A 22,852-nucleotide genomic window follows, 5' to 3' on the forward strand; every position below is an offset into this window, starting at 1 on the left:
TACTAATAATCAGAGAAAGAAGGAGCTACATCTGTGCAGTGCCTTTTTGAATCCCTCTTATTTTCTCTGGTATCCTGAGCAAGCATAAAAGCTGAGGACAGAAATAAAAAGAGAGAGAGAGAGAGAGAGAGAGGAAGGACAAGCCATCATGACTGAGCCTTGGCAACACAGGAACAGTCACAGCAAGCCAAAGGTACATCTGAGTTATCTGAGCAAAAAGAAATGATTACAGCATCCAATGAAAACCAGAATTTTCCCTTGTGAAACTATCTAACTAAAATATGCCAAACACATCACTTTTTAAGGCCCATCTCCTGTGATACGTGTTTATTTACATTTATTTTCTAATACATTTAAGCTGAGAACAAGCCAATAAAAGAAAGCCATTATGTTCTGGGGAAGGCAAGCAAAGAGCAATAAAACCTCATAGCCAATTTTAAGCAAACTTGGAAAACTATGAGAATCTGCTTTTGGCCAGTGCCTTTGTCTGAAGTGCTTGACTGTTTGCTTCCTGAAAGCCAGATGACAATCATAGTGAGCCCCTAAAATGAAGGTTACAACAGGCAGTCTGAGAGATTACAGGGTAAAGAAGGATCTGGATGCTGGATAAACCATAAAGGTTTCACTCAGCCCACGAAGACATTCAGGGTTAAGAAGGTAGAGGCAGGGAATAGAGAACCCTGGACCAGGAAGGAGGTTTTAATGGGGCAGCTATTTGCTGAAATCTCTGGGACTACAGAATTTAAGCATTTCTACTACTTAAAAAGAAGGCTTCTCTCTCTCTCTCTCTCTCTCTCTCCCTCTCTCTCTCTCTCTTTCCTCTCTCCTCTCTCCCCTCTCTCTCCTCTGTCTTTCTCTCTGTCTCTTTCCTATCTCTCTCTGTCTCTTTCCTATCTCTCTCCCTCCTCTCTCTTTCTCTCTCTCTGTCTCTTCTCTCTCTCTCTCTCTCTGTCTGTCTCTCTCTCTCTCTCTCTCTCCTCTCTCTCTCTTTCTCTCTCTCTCTCTGTGAGTTAATGGAGGAGTTTGACCAACAAAGGCATCAGCATTAATTCCCCTTTCCCATTTGCTTCTCCTCCTTTGTTGTCTCAAGTAGAAGTAGTCATTCCTATATTTGGTAACTTTCTGCGAACTGTACCGACTTTCACACTAGATTATTGTGAGGACTTATATTTCTCCTATGATCTTGGGCTCAGTGAATTTTCTTCCACTTTGTAAATGAGAGATGGACTCCACTCTGGGAGCCTGAAATAACCAAGGGCACATTTAGGACCGAATGAACATCTGGGCAGAGTGGGCAGAGTGTCAGCGCACTGGCCTGGACTAATCGCCCTCACCACAGACCTGCTTGGGAGAGTAGGGGTGATCCCTGCTCAAGCCAAGGCAAGGAGAGCCTGCCTATGTTCCTATGCACCTTTCCCAACTGTCAGCATATTTCCTTATTTCCTCGTATATAGATGTTAGCTAATAGTATCAGTTGGTGTGAATAAATTATATTAGATAAAAGTTGCGCCTATGGAACAGAGACCAAGAAATAATTGGCAAAAAAGCAAATGAAACAACAACAACAACAACAACAAAAAAAAAAAACCCCAGCAAGTCATTCATTCAGCAGGCCTGTCTTCGAGGCAGCCAACACTCTGCTTGATTGCTTCTCTCTGGACTGGCCCCATCAGTGTCAGGGAGACAGTCTGAGGCTGATGGAGCTGTTCGGTTATTGCCTGAAGGGGGGAGGGGCATATTTCCCCTCTCAAAAACAAGCCTAGGAAAGTGCAAGGAAAGGAAAGAACAAGTATTGATGGTTGGTCTCCTGATTTTGATTGGAGTCCCACTGCCCAGGTGGCAGTTAACAATTCATGTTCCATTTTTTTTTTTCACCCGAAGCCAACTGCATGTCTGTCATATGATCCCAGCCTGCATCGTCCCTGCAAGCCATTAGTCAGCTGAGAGCTTAAAAGCATTTCTTCCAATGTGCAGCTCTGAGCTTGTGTTTAGGAAGTATTTCTTATAGGAGTAAAAGTTCCTTTTAAATGTCTAATGGCTGGAAAGATGGCACCTAGCTAACCTGAAACTATAAACCTCCACATATCTTTCTGGATCAGGGCAAGCAAACTTCCTCCAGGCTTAAAGACATTCATTTTTATTGGGGTGCTGTTTCATAGAATTGCTGAAACTCTGACAGCAGGGGAGTGGTCGAGGATCCTAGCAAGAGTCTTAGCGTTTGGCCTGATTTCCTAGCATCCTTTAGACACCAGTCAGAGTAGAGTATAACGCTGTTGCCCGTTAGGTCTGGTGTTGGTTGGTGTCCCTGAGACTCTTGGGACTGAGTAGCAGAAGAAAGTAAAGCATTAGGAAACTTTTTCCCATGAACAGAAAAGTCAGAGATTTGGAACTCTGAACAGATCAAGTAATCTTAAAAATCCCGCAGAGCAGGTCCCCCGGTTGTTAATTACGTGCACATCATCTTCACTGAAGTCTCAAGTGGGATAGGGGAATTTATAAAGCTGGTTTTGAAAACAGAATATCTGAATCCTTCAGTTAAGGGAATGCAAAACTAAAGTTGAAATTAAATGATGGAATTACTTCTCGAATTAATTTGCACTCTCAGCCTTCCCAGCTGTGCTAAATATTTTATCTCCACAAAGAGCTTCACAATAACTGGCAATGTGTGTGAGGAAATACAATGTGAAGGTATTATAAGCCAGGGCATAAACTACGTGTGTGTGTGTGGCAAAAAATTCCAAATTCTGGCAATGTCCATAGTGCACAAGTGAGATTCAAGAGGAATATACAGATGCCTTTGTAAGGAAAAAAAAAAAAATCCAGGGAAAAAGTCCCTTTTAGTTGGGGGCAAAAGCATGCATTACTCTTTCTGTGGAAGTGGACATACATCCATCCCTGCTGACAGCAGGAGGAGGGCTGGATGAGCTGTCGAGAAAGCATTTTCTCTCGCTTTATAATGTTAGAAATTCTTGGACTGTGGTGTGCATTGCAATGCGAGGATTCTGCGGTGTAAGAGCACATCAGGGCATTGAGAAAGGTTTAATGTGTTCTCATTAGAGGAGCAAGGGCGGAGGGGGAGGGGGAGGGGGAGGCGCCTTGGGGGACAGAGCTGAGCTCAACCACTCTGGGAAGCATTACAGTTTTTGTGCCTTCTCACTTCAACTCCCTCAATCCCTGAGCTTTACATAGCTGTTTCCCAGACAGTTCAGGGAAATGCCTCCCAAGCCTCCTGTAAAGAGAGCTGTGCTGTGCCTCGCTGCTTGGCGGTTAACAGTTTGTTTGCTTGGGCCTTTTCAATGTTTCCTTCCTTCTTGGACAGACTCTAAAATAAAATAAAATATAATATAAAAATCAACCCCTGTTCACATTTACTTCTGATCAATGAGAAAACCATGGGGGGTGGGGTGGGGAGGAAGACAATTTGATTAATGTAAGAAAATCTAGAAGACTTAGAATTATAAACTGCACACAGCTGCCAAAGTCGGAAGTCTGTCAGGAGCACAAAAGAGGACTTTATTTTTGAGAAAGTTTTCATAGCTAGCTTGATAACTGTAACCCACGAGCCATCAGCTTTTTTCCTGCCTAGGTTATTGTCTTTTTTTCTAAAACAGGCAAACAAACAAATTTGTCCTTAAGAGCCTTTTCTTAGTGGGTGGTGAGATTCAGTTTGGAGAAGAAACTATCTGTGTAGGAAGGCTTTTCTATGTAGGAAAAGAGGCCTGCTTGTGATCCATGTGACCATGTGACCTGAAGTCATGGAATGAGCCAAGGGCATGTTTCTTCTTAGGTATGAAATATTGAAAGTAACTGGTAACCCGTTGTATGTATGCTCTACCACTGAAATTCTGCTCCATAGAATCATGGCTTACAAGCTTTGATGACGCAGCTTTCCCAAAATAGACAAATAAGCAAGGAAATGGAAAATCCACCCCAGGCCATTTCCTCCTGAGGTCTTGACATTGTCTCTATAGTCTTCCAGCTTGGGAGTCATAGGACCACAGATAATGAGTGTTGTACACAGATAGCCACAGTGCTACATCACTACTTACAAAACAATGAGGCTGGGTCTGTGCCATCATCCTGAACATCTTGTTCTGGAGACTTTCCTAGCTATGTGCACTTAAGAGTTATGCTAAGGACAATACAGGTGGTAAACTTTAAACCCCTTCCCAGATCTAGCCAATGGTCAGAACATTCTCCACAGTTGAGTGGAGAGTGGGATATGACTTTCTCACGTACTCTGGTGCCTCACATTTGACCATGTCTCCTGGAGGGGGAGACCTGGTAACACTCAGAGGAAGGACAGCAGGTTACCAAGAAGAGACTTGATACCCTATGAACATATACAGGGGGAGGTAATCCCCTTCAGGAACAGTCATAGGGGAGGGGAATAAGGGGAAAATGGGAGGGAGGGAAGAATGGGAGGATACAAGGGATGGGATAACAATTGAGATGTAACAAGAATAAATTAATAAAAAAATAAAAAAAAAAGAGTTATGCTTACCACTGTTACCCAGATGTTTATTATAAAAGGTTGTCAAATGTTTCACAGGGAAAACTGGGAATCCTTCTATTGAAGGATTGCTGTAAGTAGTAAAACTTTAGAAACAGACTCAGCAGAAAGTTTGAGGATATATTTGGAAGAGTCTGGGAAGAAAACACCAAGATAGGATGTCTTAACAGCAGTCAGGAGGAAGGACCTGGGGCAGAGGAAAAGAGAAAGCTACAGCTTTTCAACATGGGTCAAGAGAGCAGGCAAGTTCAGCAATGGAGGTCAGCAAGCATCCTTGTGGCAGAGAGCGGGGAGAGTGTCAGCAAACAAATGAGAGTGTCCAGGATGTTACAGAAAGCATAACCAAGTTCTGGACAGTATCCAAAACAGAGGAAAGATGGGGAGAAACTACAACACCACACGATGGAAGCTTTGCAAGCAGTTACATGGGCATGGGGTTCAGGAGGGATTAGTATACTATCTCATTAAGGGGATAATTATTCCTCCTATCTCTTTAAGCAGATCTCCAGGTGAAGCAGATTTCTTGTGGGAAGAGGGCTGTGGTGGTGGTGGGAGCAGACTCCTGGCCACATGGTTGACAGGCCTAGCTGGATTAACTCTTGAGGGAAGAGACAATAGCATGAGATATACTCATCTTTGGAGCAGATTAGAGTACCGCGTCTTAGCCCAGGGTCAGAAGTAGATACAATTCTTTTGACCAGGAGTCCTAAGAAGTGACAAAGGTAATGTCTATCTTGTTAGCATCACCAGGGAAATGGGAGATGTAGCTCCAAGCTGACTTAGAGAAGAGTGATTCCTTAATGACCTACTACTATAACATTTCCCCTCAAGAGCTGAGACCCTAAAATTGTTTACAAGATAGGCTAAAGTTGAAGAATCCATATAATACATTTTTAACATGAAGTTATAGAGATCCATTTCAAAGCTGTTCTCCATAAGGGCTTAGTGTGTGACCAAGAATGTCTTGGTTTTCTTTTCAACTTTTCTTTTCTTTTTCTTCTTCTTCTTTTTTTTTTTTTTTTTTTTTTTGTATGTGGGTGTTTTGTCTGCATGTATGTCTGTACACTACATTTGTACCTGCTATACAAGAAGGCCAGAAGGCATCAGATCCTTTGGAACTGAAGTTACAAACAGATAATTTTGAGCTGCCAGGTGGGTGCTAGAAGTGAACCCTGGACTTTTGGAAGAGCAAACATTGTGTTTAAGAGCTAAGCCATCTCTCCATCCCCTGATCTAGACTTTCGGTCACACCCTCAAGTCTCCAGTTTCTGTTAGGTAGAGGAAGAGAAATAATAGAAATACAGACTAGGAGTCAGAATTTATTCCAGTACCTCTGGCCTATGGCCAGGAGAGAACAAAGTATATTTCCAGTTTCTGAGCATGAACACTAATGGAAGGCCCTATCCCTAAGCAGGCTAATCTATTTCTATCTTCTGCTCTTATTGGTCAATCACAATGAATTGACTGTTCTACTGGTCAATGTGTATTTCTGGTACAAGAATATGAGGTTTTCTTTTTAGCTTGTAGTCGCTGTAAAAATTTAATTTGGAAAGAAATTAAGAGATATTTTATTTTTATTCTTAGAGTAATGACACATGGGTTCAAATTGCTTAAAAGTACAGAAAATTTTAAGTTCTATGCTTATTATACATGAAGTACTGACCAATGTGTTGCTTATGAGCTTGGGCAACAATAATCACCATTGTCATACTGATTAGAAATAAATCCTCAGATCTATCAGATATTCTTTATATAAGCATAAATTCTAAGCTTTCAGAAGGATGACCATTTTAGGCATATTCTAATTAAAGCACTTAAATTATATAATGTATCACTTAAGTGGGAGTAAACAATTCTTTTTAAAAGTTTATATTCTTTTTTTTTACTCCTTTTACATAACCATGATGTCATCAAAATAATGGCATCCATAGAGTTTTCACTGGTTGCATGACATTTTTGCTGTGCATTATGTAGCCTTGTCAATGTTTATAGTTGAATATTGATTTAGGTTGAGAATATTAAATAGGAATATTTTAGATATTTTATAGGACGGATTCATGCTTATGTGAACATTGGCTGATAGTAATATGCTTACATTTCACTGAAGAAAATCATTGTGATCTAATTGTTGTTTTTATTCTAAGACCATCCATAAGGCATATCTGATTAGATTCAAAATTTCATCATTTAAATCTGGGCAACTATTCCTTTGCTCTTGTACTTTCAGAGAAAATGCCATACTGTATTCAGGAAACACCTTTGCTCACCTGGATTGTCTCAATAAAAACCACCACAAAATATTTTAGGTAACTAAAAGATTGATTTCACTTTGAAACTAATTATTCTGGTTGTATGTTTATTATCCATTCATTCAATGTAAAAGAAAGAAAATCTGATTTTAATTTCCTTATAATGGTAATAGCTACAGCTAGCATTTTCTGCATACCAAGTTCTATCATAAGTATACTATAAACTATTTTATTTAATCTATACATTGTGCATTTTTATAATTATCCTCATTTAAAATTGGAAGAATGTGTGACACAAATAGATCAGATAACTTGCCCTCGTTTATAAAGCCTCTAATTAATGATTTTAGGATTCTAAGCAGGTCTGTTTGACTTCAAAGTTCCGTGCATTGCATTATATTGATTCTCTAACGGTTAGGGAATTTCATAAATCAGTCATTTTATGCTCACCATTAGAGTGAAAATTTTTCAGAAGGTAAACAGAATTTTATTATTGACTGAATGGGAGCTTTCAGCTAATTTATTTTCTTGGATAATCCATTCATTTTATTTAAAGGCAAAGTATTGAGCACAAATGTCCTAGAAAATGTCCCCGTGTTCTGGGTATTATCACACTCACACTTAAATGAGCAGTGGACAAACTTTCTCCCTTTATTGTATTTAGATTCCCCTGAAGGCATGAGCAATGAATAGTTATAAAATGTGAACAAATAACATAGTTTTAAAGATAAATATTATGGTGGACATTTAAAAAAAAAAAAAAGAAGATGTGGAAACAATCTATCCAGCAAACAGGGAAGGATCCAAACATGTAGTGTTAGGGACGGATCTGCAGGATGAGGCAGAAGCCATCAAAGACCCTGCTGCAGGAAGAAAACATATGCAGTAGGAGTAGGGTGGGTTTTTTTTGCAATGACAGACCCTGCAAGCTTGGGCATACACTAGGATGGGCAGATTATTTCACATACTGTAATAGCAACTGCACATTTAATTTTATGAGCCATGAGAAATCTCTGGAAGATTTCATGTAGGCTAATGCAGGTTGCATATAATTATTAATATTTTAGGCAGTTTTCTCTATTGCTCTCTGGATCAGATTGCTAAGAGTGACATTGCTGAGAGTGAACACACTAGTAATTGAAAGATTCTTGTATCTAAACATGTGTCTCAAGTTCAATTAATTATGGTGTTATTATATTCTGTTATGTTTGAATCATATTATGCAGACATTGGCATTCTATGAGACAATATACAAGTAATAGGTTCTGGAGCCAAAGAAACAGCTAGGATCTTGACTGTGTCACTTAATACCTGTGTAAATTTGTACAATCATGAACCACTCTGTATCTGCCTTTTCATTTCTAATGTTGGAAGAATTATAGATTCTATCAACCCAACTTCTTTGGTGTAAAAATGTGCTAACGACTTAGAATAAGAGTGGGGATGATGATGACATAATTGGTAAAATGCATCCTGGACAAGCCTGAGGATATGAGTTCAAATCTGTAGGATTCATGGGATGTGCAAAGCTGCAATCCCAGCACCCCTCTGCTAAGTGGGAGGAGAGGCCATGAGAAGCCCTGGAGGTTTATGAACTGGCTTGGTTTACCTAGCTGCAACTCTGTCTCAAGCAAGGTGGCAGTGAGCACTGACAACCGAGGTTGCCCTCTAAGCTCCACACACCTGCTGTGGCACATGGGTGCCACAATCTCCCACACACCCCCTACAAGGATCTTAGCTGACCATGGAAACCTTCTCCTCAAAGGGTCCTGGCTTGGTTTTCTTCTCCAGCCAGAACCATAGAAAATCAATCATTCAATAATTCTGCTTGTGGCCACTACCAGTGACATGTACGATCTTGACCCCAAGACTTCCTTATCCTCACTGGTTTAACTGTATACTTGGTATGGCTCTTCCAGGACAGAAACTTGGCATGATGGTCCACAAACAGAGGCATTGGTTGGTGACACCAAGGCAGTGGGTAGTTGAAAGAGGACATTGTTCAGTATCTGGGCAGCAAGGTGTAGAGTCAGAACCAACCAGGTGGTAATGGCTGAAGATGCCAGGATCAGAGAGCGCAGAGCACTGCTCAGCATGCACAGGATTGTGGGGTGATCAGATTCCTCTAGACTCTGCTCCCTTTTTTCTGGAGTAACTCTTTTTAATTGAATTTAAGGTCTTCTCCATTAAATGGAACCCATTCCTGATACTGTTAGTGAAATCAAGAACCAGAGACTAGATAAGGTTACAGAACCTACTAATATTATCTGCAATGAAATTATTCTTAATGACATATTGTTCATGCACTGCTTAACTTTCATCAGAAAAACTTCTTCTGGCAGAAGATGATAATTAAAACAGAGACCTAAAACTGTGCAAAGAGTGACAGACCTTGGAGCACTCAGCCCTGTATTTATCAACTCTCCTCAAGGTTTAGAGGTCTATGCAGATGGCGGGGGGGGGGGGGCATAAAGATTGTAGGATCCAGAGGTGGTAGGTGAGTTTAAAGAAAGAGAAATTTTCAGACACAAGAGGGTAGATGTACCCATGAACTCACAGACTGTGACACCACACACAAGATTTACAGGCATTCAAGCCAGACTAAACCCAGCGCAACAGTGCAAAGCAGAAGCGGTAACAACTAAAGCCAGCACAGAGGAGAGAGAAGAGGTAAGCACAAACTCCCATCGCTAGCCAAGAAGCTATTGGCAAATGGGAGAGGAAAAAAAATCTTCAACAGAATGATACTGTGTATATCAACCACACTCTGGGACAGGCCAGCACAAACTGTACTACTCCATTTTTAAAAGTTTCTTTTCTTACTTTTTAGAGAAAGAACACATGAAGTTCGGTGGGGAGAGAGGCAAGAGAATCAAGAAGGAGTTGGGGAACCGGAAAGATTAGGGCAAAAATGTCTTACATAAGATTCTCCCAGAATAAATGAAAAGTAATTTTTTAAAAATTAAAAGGTGCATGAACTTAAAACAGAAAATTTTATGTGGTGGAATAGGAGACAAAATGGAGGTGGATTTAATAAAAACGTATATGCAAGTATGAAATTCTAAGGGAAATTTGTCTTAGATGAAAATGTCAAATTAAATATTGTTATTTGGCTTTATTGTACAGACAATAAATGTTATTTATTGCCTTAAACCTGCATACAAATCAAGCAAAAAATTTTTTTGAAAATTCTAAAGGAACATCATCATACTTTAAGGAGAACAGTTAACATATTCCCTCTGTGGAACTTTTAAATGTATAATTGTATTGTTAATAGATTGAAAATAATTTATAAAGACAATAAATAACTGGTATTTGGTATATGCATTGACAAAAGAAATATAAGTACATAATTGCTTGAAATGATTTCAACTTATTAGCCAAAACAAAACACCTATACATGCAATTATTTTGTTCTTGTATTTCTATATTAAAAATAACCACACATATAAATGCATGTGTACAACCAATCTTTTTTGGAGACTAAATCTGGTAGGGCAACAGAAATGTATTGAACAAAGAGATGGGAGCAACTTGATATGGGTGTGCATTAAGAAAACATGCACTGAACTGACTTAATAGTTCTGCTATCGATATATACTTTCTATGTGAAAACCCACGCACCAATCTCATCTTATTAATTTTAACAGTGAAATAAATATATTAAGCAAGTACTGAAGTATTTGCTTTCATCTGCCACGTTAATGTCCTCATGAATAAAGTTGGCCTCTCTTTCACACTCTAGTCAATCCCTCAGAGAATACTGTCAGTTTAACTTGAAATAATATCCAGGCTCTGAATAATTTTCACTATCTCCATGGCTACCAGCCTTAATTGACCCACTGACACTGAACTTTAGCACAGACTGGTGCAATAACCCTACACTCTTTTGGCCCACCTGGCTTGTCTTTGTCTCTGACCACGTGTAGCCCATGAAGTGCTTCTGCGAAGCAGCAGGCAGCTCAGGTCACGGTTGATACTTCTCATCCTCAGCTTCAAGCTTCCATTCTGGTGCAGAGTGGGCCTCGGGATATTTACAACTCCTGCATGGCCCTTCTTGATCTAGTCTTACTTAATGCTTTCTTGAATGTTCTTCTGCTTCCACTCATGTTCATCCTCTTCTTGTCATGTTGATCACATTCATTCGAGATGTGGCGACACGGGGTCCACATGTTAAGGTCTCTGAACGTCCTGTTCCCTACCGGATACTAACCACGTCTCCTGTCCTAATCCTTTGTTCACATGCTTCCCCCTTAGCAAAGCTTTTGCAAGTTCCTACTTAGTTAAAACAACAACAACAACAACAGTGTTCCTATGTACATATAAGCAGCAGCACCAGACTTGGAGAGCTTTTGAATAAGACATAAAGTTGGAAGGGGAACATTTTGGAGGAGGGAATGGGGAATTGGAGGGGGGGAAATTAGTGGATATATAGGATCATATTTCATTATGAGATTCTGGGGAATAATGAAAAAAACTGGAGAAATCTGAATAAAATATACACTTAAGTTGATAACCAAAAGCATCACACCACCTAGGACTATCATGTTATTTTGCTTTTTTAATTCATTTTGTGTATTGTTCGTTTACCACCACAGAATGTTAAATATTGTTGTGAAGTCAGGACTTTTGGTCTGCTTTATATTTGTTTGCTTTATATTTATACTTGTTTGGAACAAATTAATTGCTTAAAATATGTCTGCTGAATGCATCAGTATTCAGTGGGTAGCTATAACAGAAGCCTTCCTAAATGAAAATGCCTGACAGACAGCTCAGTGGATGTAGTAAAGGGCTTAATGAATGTTTGTCTCAAAGTGTTTTCTGGAAAGATTTGGGATTGTTGCAATATTATTCTTCAATAACTCTCCCCCCCAAAAAAAATTGCTTATTTACAACAAAGTTTACCATTTCTAGCATATCTATAAATGTGTCTGCTATAGCAGGAATCAGGTTATATCAGAAGGACTGTGGTGTGGTTAATGTGTCTGCTATAGCAGGAGTCAGGCTGTGTCAGAAGGACTGTGGTATGATTAATGACCTTTGTTGTTGTTCCAGAGAAAACCAAAGCATGGGCCTCTGATGGCCTGATATGCAGTGGAGATTTTCTTTCTCTCGGATCTAGGGAACAGGGACACTGGCACTGTGCCTCCCTGCTACTGCCATGTTAAGCTTGCTCACTTCACAAGCCCTGGCAGATTAAAGTGCAATGGTGTGAAAGGTGAATTGATTGCAATTAGCCCCCAGACTTCCCCTCCGGCTGGAATATTCTGCCTCCTTCGCTAGGACTGTGTCACCAATGCCATAACACACAGCTGATGAAAACATATATCATATAGCAAAAACACATATATTATAGGATAAAGTACATAAATCATGTAGAAAAACATGCATTATACCGAGATGATCAAATTATAAATGAAGCACATAAATCATAAGATTACACTGTTGAATTGTATCAGGAAACATAAATTATATAGTAAAATTGCAGGGTCGCTGGAGAGTTCACTGAATAATGAAATGAGCGTCTATAACTTAACGAGGAGTGGAGTATCTCAGTGCAAAACCCATTGTGCATCACACTGAGTATTCCAGTTAATCCAGTTTTATCTCTTACACCTCTCTATCCAAGCGCTGCACTGCACAGCATGGGGGGAGGGGAAATAAACAAGTCATCTATAAATGAAAGATTGAATGATGATGCACTGTAAGTAAATTTTAGAAAATAGCAGCTTTCAAATACAATGAACAGCTGTAGTCAGGTTTTCAGGTTGCAGTCAAGGGTAGAGCAGTTCAACAGTCAGCTGTAAAGAATAGGGCAACGCCTCCTCCTCCTAAAATGAAGAGTGTCTTGACTGTCAGGGGGACAATCCTGGAGAGAGAAAAAGTAAGATTGGCTTCTTCTGCAGATAAACAATTTGGGCTGATATATTGCGTTGAACAATGAACACAAACATTCATTTTCTACTACATGCATAGCAAGGCTCTGTTTACTGTAATGAGTCATTTGCCATATTGGATATTACTCTTCTCTGCTTCTCTGTGTATTTGTTCAACTAATGTATTAAAAGAATTAAAATGAAGAAAATAAAGAAGATAATTCCTTAACTTCCTTCTTTCAAAATAATGGCTGAAGCTGGCTTAGGACATTGTGCAGTTACCAGAGGAGGCCAGGGTAAGGCAGGTTTTCATATGCAGTGCATAGAAATGATACAAATCCGTTCAGTCTTGCAAAGCTTTTCAGTCCAGTGTTAGTCTGTGTGAATTATGTTCTCAATAAGGCAGGAGCCTGGAATTCACATCTATTCCCAGCTTGTTGAGTTAGGATTATGGTTCAAGCTGGATGTACGGAGGGACTGCTTAGTCATAAACAAAGTGTTTGACCCACTGTACCCCCCAGGGTATCAGAGAGCCTGGGCTAACTGAATTTGTACAGTGGGAATTGATAGCTTACTGCTGACCCTGCAGGGGCAGGGGCATTGCCTCACATCCTATTTCTGGCTTTCCTTGGCATTTGTTACTTCAGATAAAGGTAGATGTGTCAAGATACGTTGCTAGTCCCCAGAATACAGTTGTGTCAAACTGCAAGTACTAAATTCTATTTGAAAAGAAGCAATAAATTGGCACCCTCAAATGCCTCCTGCCTTTTCTAAACATCATATTTCAGATTTTCCCTGCTACATATGTTCAATGCTGGTTAACACTGTGGAAAAGATGCTAAATACTATATCATATCAACCATGCATATATAATCACAGAAGAAATCATAAAGCTCAAGATATACAGAATAGCTTTATTTTAAATAATATGTCAACTACAAAATAGAATTAGCAAATTAACCCCTTTTTTGTTTCTAAATCCAATTTTGCTCTTTTAGCTAAAGCTGATTTATCCTAAAAATATCCATAAGTAGTGAAATCTGTTCACTGCAAGTATAATGATTTTACTCTATGATCTATGTGTTTCATTAGTCGAGGTACACATTTTGCTATAATAAATGTGCTTCAGTAAATGATCTATGCATTTCTTACCGAAATGTATGTGTTTCACGAGAAAAGGTACGTGTTCATCAACTATGAATAATGTTCTAAATGGCACCACATTATATTACTCAGCTGGCATCAGCATGCATTCCCTATGGCCTTGGGCAGTGCATTCACCCAAAGACACACCTCAGACCCAATCACGCACAGGTGTTGATGCACAGGCACGTGCCCTCTGTGGTCTTGAGAAACAGAAACGGAAAGGGGAAACAGAGTCAAGCTGTAGGTCAACATGTTTACTAAATGAGTAGGAAACAATGGGGTTCTCCTGTGGTCCTTGTCCTCCATAACTCAGAAGGAAAACAGTTACTGCAGAAAAACACACATAGGATCTTGTTGCTCCTCACAGGTAAACTCCCTTCCTTTTACTGTAATTAAGCATCAGTTGGAACAAAGTATGAAATCATGTAATTTCAGTTTAAATATTAAGACTACTTCTTAAAGTTTATGTGACATATATATTAAAATGTTGCCAGTTTGTGAATTTGTTTCCATAATGATGAAATGAATTATGGATTACAAGTAAAATCAATTACGTGAAAGAGTTAAATATGTTGTCCCTTCAATAGAGAATGTTTGCTGTTGATTTTCCATTACTAAGAGGTTCATGGCAGATTACAATGTAGAAGGAAAGGTTCTTTTTTTCTCCAGTATATCAATAAACACAGTGATTAACATCTCAATATGTTACATTTTAAACACACCAATTGTCTAACTAAACCCACAGCTGATTATGTTTAGAAGCAATAACTAATAAATCTTTAAGTATACAATCTATTTTTTGAGAAACAATAAATATGATGACTATCTTACTTCCAGCTCTCACTATTTGGAAATTTGATTGGTTCAATTATTACCGTCAAACTCAGAACTCTAAACTTCTTTATACTGTTTCTCCTTATTTATTTAGAGTCTGGAATTTCAATGTGCTCAGTATTTGTTAATATTGTGATGAACAGACAGAATGAATTATAATATTTTCCATGTAGATGTGTTAATTATGGCATAATCACTTGCTTTCCTCAGATTAAAATGAATATTTTGTATATGCATGTTCCATCTAAAGATAATTTTTAATAAATATTGAATGCTCTTTTACATAGGACATCAGATGATTCATTACACATGTCTCCACTTAGTGACCTAATTTTCTATCTATGTAACATCCATCATTGCAAATATTTCTTCCTTCCTTCCATCCTTCCATCCTTCCTTCTTTCCTTCTGTCGTTCCTTCCTTTCTTCCGTCCTTCCTTCCTTCCTTTCTTCTGTTCTTCCTTCCTTCCTTCCTTCCTTCCTTCCTTCGTTCCATCCTTACATTCTTCCTTCCGTCCTTCCATCCTTCCTTCCTTCCTTCCTTCCTTCCATTCTTCCTTCCTTCCTCTTATTTCTTTCCTTTTTTTTTTATTAATTTATTCTTGTTACATCTCAATGTTTATCCCATCCCTTGTATCCTCCCATTCCTCCCCCCCATTTTCCCATTATTCCCCTCCCCTATGACTGTTCCTGAGGGGGATTATGTCCCCCTATATATTCTCATAGGGTATCAAGTCTCTTCTTGGCTACTTGCTGTCCTTCCTCTGAGTGCCACCAGGTCTCCCCCTCCAGGGGACATGGTCAAATGTGAGGCACCAGAGTACGTGAGAAAGTCATATCACACTCTTCACTCAACTGTGGAGAATATTCTGACCATTGGCTAGATCTGGGAAGGGGTTTAAAGTTCTCGGATCCTTCTTTTTTTAAACATATTTACATTTTTATTTACTACAATGACTGAAGACTGGGTGGGGATTTTTTTAACTTTTACTTGAATTATAATTTTATGCATATGATATCAGTTGACAACTAATTCATTTATCTAGAACTAAAAAAGATTCGGCACCATTAGAGAACAGTAAAATTTGCCTGGAGTAGAACATATTAATGAGGTCTTTATTTACATGTTTAAAATGTAAAAAATGACACATAAAATAAAAGGTTTAGAACACAGCTATGTTTCTCATAAAATTATTAAGAATTAAGTGTGGCTGAGTTCAGTTTATATGTAAAACTGGCTTAGGCACTAATATTTTAGAAAATCCAGAATCTATAGAAGAAATAAAAAATGTCAGTTTATGCATGGAGATTGTAAGTAAATCCATTTCTTTAATTCATACATTTTGATTTGACTGCTGTGTAAACTAAGTCTGTGTTAACAATACCACAATACCTTTAGCATAGAGCTTGAATATTACTAACACGTTAGTTCTCCATGGAGACCTATAAAGTATGAAAAACAGAAGCATGGCATTTTGTTTTTGGCAAGTCAGATTACTATTCCCAATTTTATGTGCTTTTTTAAATTAAGGAGTCTTTTGCTCTCAAGCCATGCATGAGTACTTCATAAGCAAGTTGCATGGGCCTGAAATGGTATCAGCGACCAACAGTGAGCTAGTGTGATTCTACTCTGCTAGACATGATATATTTAAGAAAAGTGTTCTACTAAACATTCCTAGATTTATGGCAAGAATCAACCTCAACCGACAATATTCCTTCCATGAATAATAATGTATTCACACTTCAAAACTGTTTATCCATCTAATCGCACCTCCATGCTTCTTTTATGCAGATCTCTGAGATATTAAGAATGTTTAAAGATTACTTAAGAAATAGAAATTTTCAAGAGGATTGAGACTATATTCATTCGCATTACACTGTTTTCCTAGCACTGTCCTGCCTCTTGTAGTATTTGCAGAACTCTGAATATGATCTGAATTGACGCTTTGTTCACAATCGAGGCCTGGCATTTTCTGTAACCTGTGTGCTCCCAGCTCTGGCTAACGCAGCATTTTTCTTTCCAGCAGCTTCTACATTGCTTTCTTCAGTTGCTGTGGGGGTAAAAAAAAAAAAAAAAAAAAAAAAAAAAAAAAAAAAAAAAAAAACACATCTTGTGTGTTAAGGAGATTTTGAAAGTCCTTTTTCAAATTTGTGCAGATGCTAATACATTTAAAAGTAGGGTTAATATCAGGTTACATTAGGCTGCAAACACCTTAAATTGCTAAAGAGTTGCACAGTGACATTTTGGTCATCAGCTTCAGCCATTATCTGGGGATAAATCAATTTTCAGCAGCTGTGGACAGCTAGCTGAGAGTGGAACAGAATCGTTTAAATGGAGAAGCATGTTAGAAGGTGAAAGTCAAGGGTCCTGCTGACCACACATAAAGAAATTTTTTTACAGGAAGAATTGCACAACATTGCCCAGCTAGTACAGCGTCCATTCTTTCTTCCTGGTTCTTCTCTCCTAATAGCAGATTCGATTTCTTTTTTAACTCCTTCATTAGGAACGGTGCACATTACAAAATCATTTTTAATTTCCCCTTTTCCCTTTTGGCAAATAATTCTCTGCAGAGGTTCAGCTAGTGCTTCTGGCAGTGGCAGACCATCACTTTTATGGTCTTTTAATCCATGAAAAAGATTGTCCTTGGTTCCTTTTAAAGGTCAGTATCAGCTAGAGTTTTGTACTGTTAGCAGGATGGTGCTGAACCGGGTAAGGAGTTTTAAAGTGCATTGCAGTTACACGTCACTTTATTTATAACAGAGTTGTCTGTGTCCTTGCTCTTGTTCACTTACTTCTGTTCTCTAACCAATTGTCTGATTTCCAAGTTTAATTATGTGATCCAGAAAAGAAAACGAAGTGTTGATTTGGGGTTTAAGTTCATGCTTTAGCAAATACGTAAAAATAGCTTTATGAATTAACTTGAAAATTATGTATACAAGCTCAAGTAGGTGTCACTTGTGGCTTATTTAAGGCATTTAGTTCTTTACAATATAGTGCAGGGAACATAGTCTCAAGTATTCCAGACAATGTATATACAAAAAAATCTACACATACTGCAGTAATATAGTATCATAGGCCCAGGAGAAGGATCCAGAGGGTCCTAGAAACCTACAAGTAGAACATTATGATGGGCAGATTTGGGCCCAGGGGTCCCGCTCAAACTAAGGCACCAGCCAAGGACAATACAGGAGGTAAACTTTAAGCCCCTACCCAGATCTAGCCAATGGTCAGAACATTCTCCACAGTTGAGTGGAGAGTGGGGTATGACTTTCTCACGTACTCTGGTGCCTCACATTTGACCATGTCCCCTGGAGGGGGAGACCTGGTGGCACTCAGAGGAAGGACAGCAGGTTGCCAAGAAGAGACTTGATACCCTATGAGCATATACAGGGGGAGGAGGTCCCCCTCAGGAACAGTCATAGGGGAGGGAAGTAAGGGGAAAATGGGAGGGAGGGAAGAATGGGAGGATACAAGGGGTGGGATAACCATTGAGATGTAACAAGAATAAATTAATAAAAAATTAAAAAAATAATATCATAGGCCCCACTTATTATTTTTGAAATGAGAATAATGAAAACTATCAGGGACCAGAAAATATTCATTACAAGGGAATTACTCTCCTCAAATATGTATCATTGTGGTTTAAAGGTTGTATTGGAAAAACTTTAACAGTCACCACTTAAGTAAAAAATAAACATAAAATGTCTTGTTCAAATGTTAAATAAAATTAATAGTAATAAATGTTACTTCCTAGAAGAACAAAACCTTGCTTATATGGGTTAAACATATTTGCCAATTGTGCTTTTAATTCTGGGTGTGGTGGTGCACACCTTTAATCCCAGCACTCAGGAGGTTAGGGGGACACAGATTGCTGTGAGTTAGAGGCCATCCTGATCTATAGAGTCCGGGACAGTCAAGGCTACACAGAGAAGCCTTGTCTCAAACAACCTTCACCACTACCACAACAACAACAAAAAGAAGGAAGGAAGGAAGGAAGGAAGGAAGGAAGAAAGAAAGAAAGAAAAGAAAGCAAAAAAAGGAAAGTTTTAGCTGGGCATGATAACACATGCCTATAATCCCAGCATCCAGGGAGACAGAAGCAGGCAGATCACTGTGAGTTCAAGGCCAGCATAATCTACAAAGTGAATCTAAAACAGCCAAGGCTACACAGAGAAACTCTGTCTCAAAAAAAAAAAAAAAAAAAAAAAAAAAAAAAAACAAAAAAAAAAAAAAAACCAAAAAAGTGCTTTAACACATTAAGCAAAATGTTAAATAAAATTAAAATCTATTTATATATGCATTTTATAATAAATTCAATTTTTATAACACCTTAAGTACATATTTAAGTTCTACTGTTCAAGCACGTGGCATTAAATCAGTGTAGAGTCTTGGTGTAACAACACTTTGCTGGTTCTGTATAAATATTTTTATGGCAGCAGAGTCTGAAAGAAAAGCTAAAGTACAATATATTATTCTTGCATCATAGGTGAAAAATAAGAACACACAGATTCATTTATAAAATGAGCTTGAGGTTCACAGATATAGTCTTGGCTAATAGAAACCAGCATAAGTAGCATATTATAAGACTCAAGTTCTAATAAATGGTCAGATAATATGGGTACAAGGGGAGAAACATTGTTGAAAATGTTAGTTCTCCCAGCTTTATCCATGTAGTCAATGAAACCGCAATCAAAATCCTCGCAAGTTACTTTATGGTTGTCTTCTTTTAGGCAAAAAATGACACAATATTAAAGAGGAGCACAATTGGAGAACCAAGCCGGTTCAACTTTCAAATAAAACCACAGGAATCAAGATGGTGAATATCTATGAAACTGAATATTACTCAGTGAATAGAAACATGAACAACTGTCTTCTCAGAAAGAGATGTGAGAGATCCTGAGCCTGAAAGAGCTGTGCCGTGTAGGCTTCAACTACAAGATACTCTTTAAAAGGTAAAATCACAGACAGTTAAGATGGCGGGTGGCTTCTGGCAATTGGAGGACTGGAGTAAAGGGAAGGAACGGATTCTTGAAGCATAGGCGAGTGAAGCTGCTGCAGAGGATATTTAATGATGAATACACATTGTTTATCATTTGGCAAAGTCCAGTGAAACTTATCACACAAGTAAATGCTGATGTGCACAACCAACCAGCCAAACAAACAAACCTTCTCTGCAAATAGCTTATCAGATATCTTCTGAAAATATCTTCTCCAAATCCGTTGTTTGCCTTCTCCTCCCAAGACTGTGCCTTCTTCAGACTAGAAGCTGTTAAATGCAAACTTCATCTTATCAATTATTCCTTTAGGAATCAGACTGGGTTGTTGTGTCTAAAACGCCACAGCCAACCTAACATCAAGATTTGTGCCATTATCATCCAGATATGCAATTTTTCACATTTAGGCTTCTGGTCTTCTTTAAGTTGATATTTGTGCAGGTTGCAATGTGTTTATGCAGATTTGTGGAAGATTAAATTTACCTCATTGTTCTGCCTTTGTGGCTCTGTCAATGATCAGTGAATTCTTTTGATGTGGTCTGTTTTTTAGCTCTCTCTTCTGTCCTATTGAATTATGTTGCTTTGTGTTTTTTTTTGTTTTTAACCAGCACCGTGCTCTCTGTTCTCTTGATCATTATGGCTTGATGAAAAAGCTAGAAGTCATGCAGTCAGGCCCCGAACTTCATTTTTCAGTGTTGTGTTGAGTAGTCTGATTCTTTGCACTGCACAGGAAAATTAGAGTCAGTTTATCAATATTTTGTCTTTGAGTTCATATTATGTTGAATTAATGAACACCTGAAGAATGGATGCAATTTAAGAATTGAGTATTTGCATAAATACACATGGTTTTCCAGGTCTGGTGCTTGGGGTTCTTTTCACCCATGCTTCACGGTTTTCCATAAGCAGCTTGTGCTCTCCCATGCTAAATTTCAAATGGCAAGAGGTGAAGCATTGGTCTTGCTTTTGATTTTCTAGTCAGGCCAGCCAATGCCTATAATCCCAGCATGTGGCGAGGCAGAGGCAGGCAGCTTTCTGTGAGTTCGAGGCCAGCTTGGTCTACAAAGTGAGTCCAGGACAGCTAAGAGTACACAGAGAAACCCTGGATAGAAAAAAACCCACATTATTTCTTTGACCTTATGTATGTAGTTTAATTTCTGTGTGCTGAAAATAAAAAAAAAATCATTTAATTCCAGTTTAGAATGAAAGCATATTATAAAAGTTAACAGTGCTATTGAAATTCCCAACGTTGTTAATGAGGATGTTTATATGTGTTATTATTTCAGGTGCAAGGGTTTGTTTCACTTTGGAGATTACAGTCCATCACAGTGGCAAGTTAGCTCAGGAACTCAAGCAGGAAGCTGAGGAAGGAGCTGACGCAGAGGTAGTGCTGGAGTGCGGCTTACTAGCTTGCTCCCTGTGGCTTGTTCAGCCTGTCTTTTTATACCACCCAGGACCAGCTGCTTAGCTGTGGCACCACTGCCACGAGCTGGGCCCCCCTCCATCAATCATTAATCAAGAAAATAACCCCACTGCAGAAGACCCCTTCCTTCCCTGATCCCTGACTAACTGTGGTTTTTAGAGACAGGGTTTCTCTGGGTAGCCTTCGCTGTCCTGGGTTCACTTTGTAGACCAGCTGGCCTCAAACTCACTGCCTGCCTCTGCCTCCCTGAGTGCTGGGATTACAGGCACGCATCAGTCACTGTGCTCAGCTTTCTGTGAATATTCTAAATAAAGCATATACATCTAAAAGTTGAAAGCTAAAATCCACATATAAGAAAAAAAAAACCCATCTTCTTTCTAGGTCTGGATTATCTCACTGGAGATGATGACAATGGCTCTTCCACTTGTAGCCGAGAACCTATTTGTAATTCATAGCTGATGGGAGAGGGAAAAAAAACCCGTTTCCTTTAATGGGGTGACTCTAAAGCTGGCCTCATTTTCAGGAGTAGTTGGCCAACATGAATCGGAAGTGTGTGTGTGTGTGTGTGTGTGTGTGTGTGTGTGTGTGTGTGTGTGTGTTAAGAAAGAGAAAGAACATGAAATTGTGTGATTAGAGAAGGGGGGAGGATCTGGGCAAAGTTGGGGAAAGGAGAGAGTATGATCATAACATATTTTATAAAATTCCTAAACAAATAAATAAGAACATTTAAGAAAGAAAACATTCTACACATGTGCCTACAGGCCATCTAATAGAGGCATTTTCTTATTGAAGGCATCTCTTCCCCAATGACTCCAGTATGTGTCAATATGACAAGTATCTAATCAAGACAGCTTTCCTTTCTTTCTTTTTTTTTTTTTAAATTCCACCTGTAGCCTGAGAGAGAGAGAGAGAGAGAGAGAGAGAGAGAGAGAGAGAGAGAGAGAGAGAGAGAGAGGTAGAAGGCTTCTGTAACACTCTTCTTTATTAGAAAACTGGGAATAACTTTACCTCAAGACCCAGCTATACCACTTTTTGGCATAGGATAGAAAGATGCTCCACCATGCAACAAGGACATTTGCTCAACTATGTTCATAGCAGCTTTATTCATAATAGACAGAACCTGGAAACAGCCTAGATGTCCCTCAACCAAAGAATGGATAAAGAAACTGTGGTACATTTACACAATGGAATACTACTCAGCTATCAAAAACAAGAAAATCATGAAATTTGCAGGCAAATGGATGACCTAGAGGATACCCTGAGTGAGGTAGCCCATATCCAGAAAGACACTCATTGTATATACTCATTTACAAGGGACTATTAGCTCAACATAGATGTATTTTGAGAGACTTCATCCAGCAAGGGACTTGAGGTCTTATGGAAGAGGCAGGGGATGGAAGGACCTGGAGGGATCAGGATCTCCACAAGGAAACCATCAAAGCCTGTGGATATGAAACCAGCGGGCCCTGAGCAAACTGATGCACCAACCAAGAGCAAGGCATACAGAAACCCTAGATCCTGCGTTCCGATATGAGCGATGGATAGCTCGTTCTCTATGTGGTGGTGGTGGGAGCTGACACCATGAAATCTGGTGTCAGCAATTTGATCTCTTTCCCTTGACAAGACAGGCTTGTGGGTTCACAGAGGAAGGGGATGCAAGCTATCCTGATGAGACCTGATTGGCTATGATCAGGTGGTGGTAGAGGAGCTCCCCCCCCAACCCCCACCCCAACCCCCACCAGAGGACTAGGGGAGGAGAACAAGGTAGAAGAGGGGGGAAGGGTGGGAATGGGGGATATGATAGAGGGGGTAACAATCAA

Source organism: Acomys russatus, chromosome 23 (genome assembly GCF_903995435.1).
Source record: "Acomys russatus chromosome 23, mAcoRus1.1, whole genome shotgun sequence".
NCBI classification, from domain to species: domain Eukaryota; kingdom Metazoa; phylum Chordata; class Mammalia; order Rodentia; family Muridae; genus Acomys; species Acomys russatus.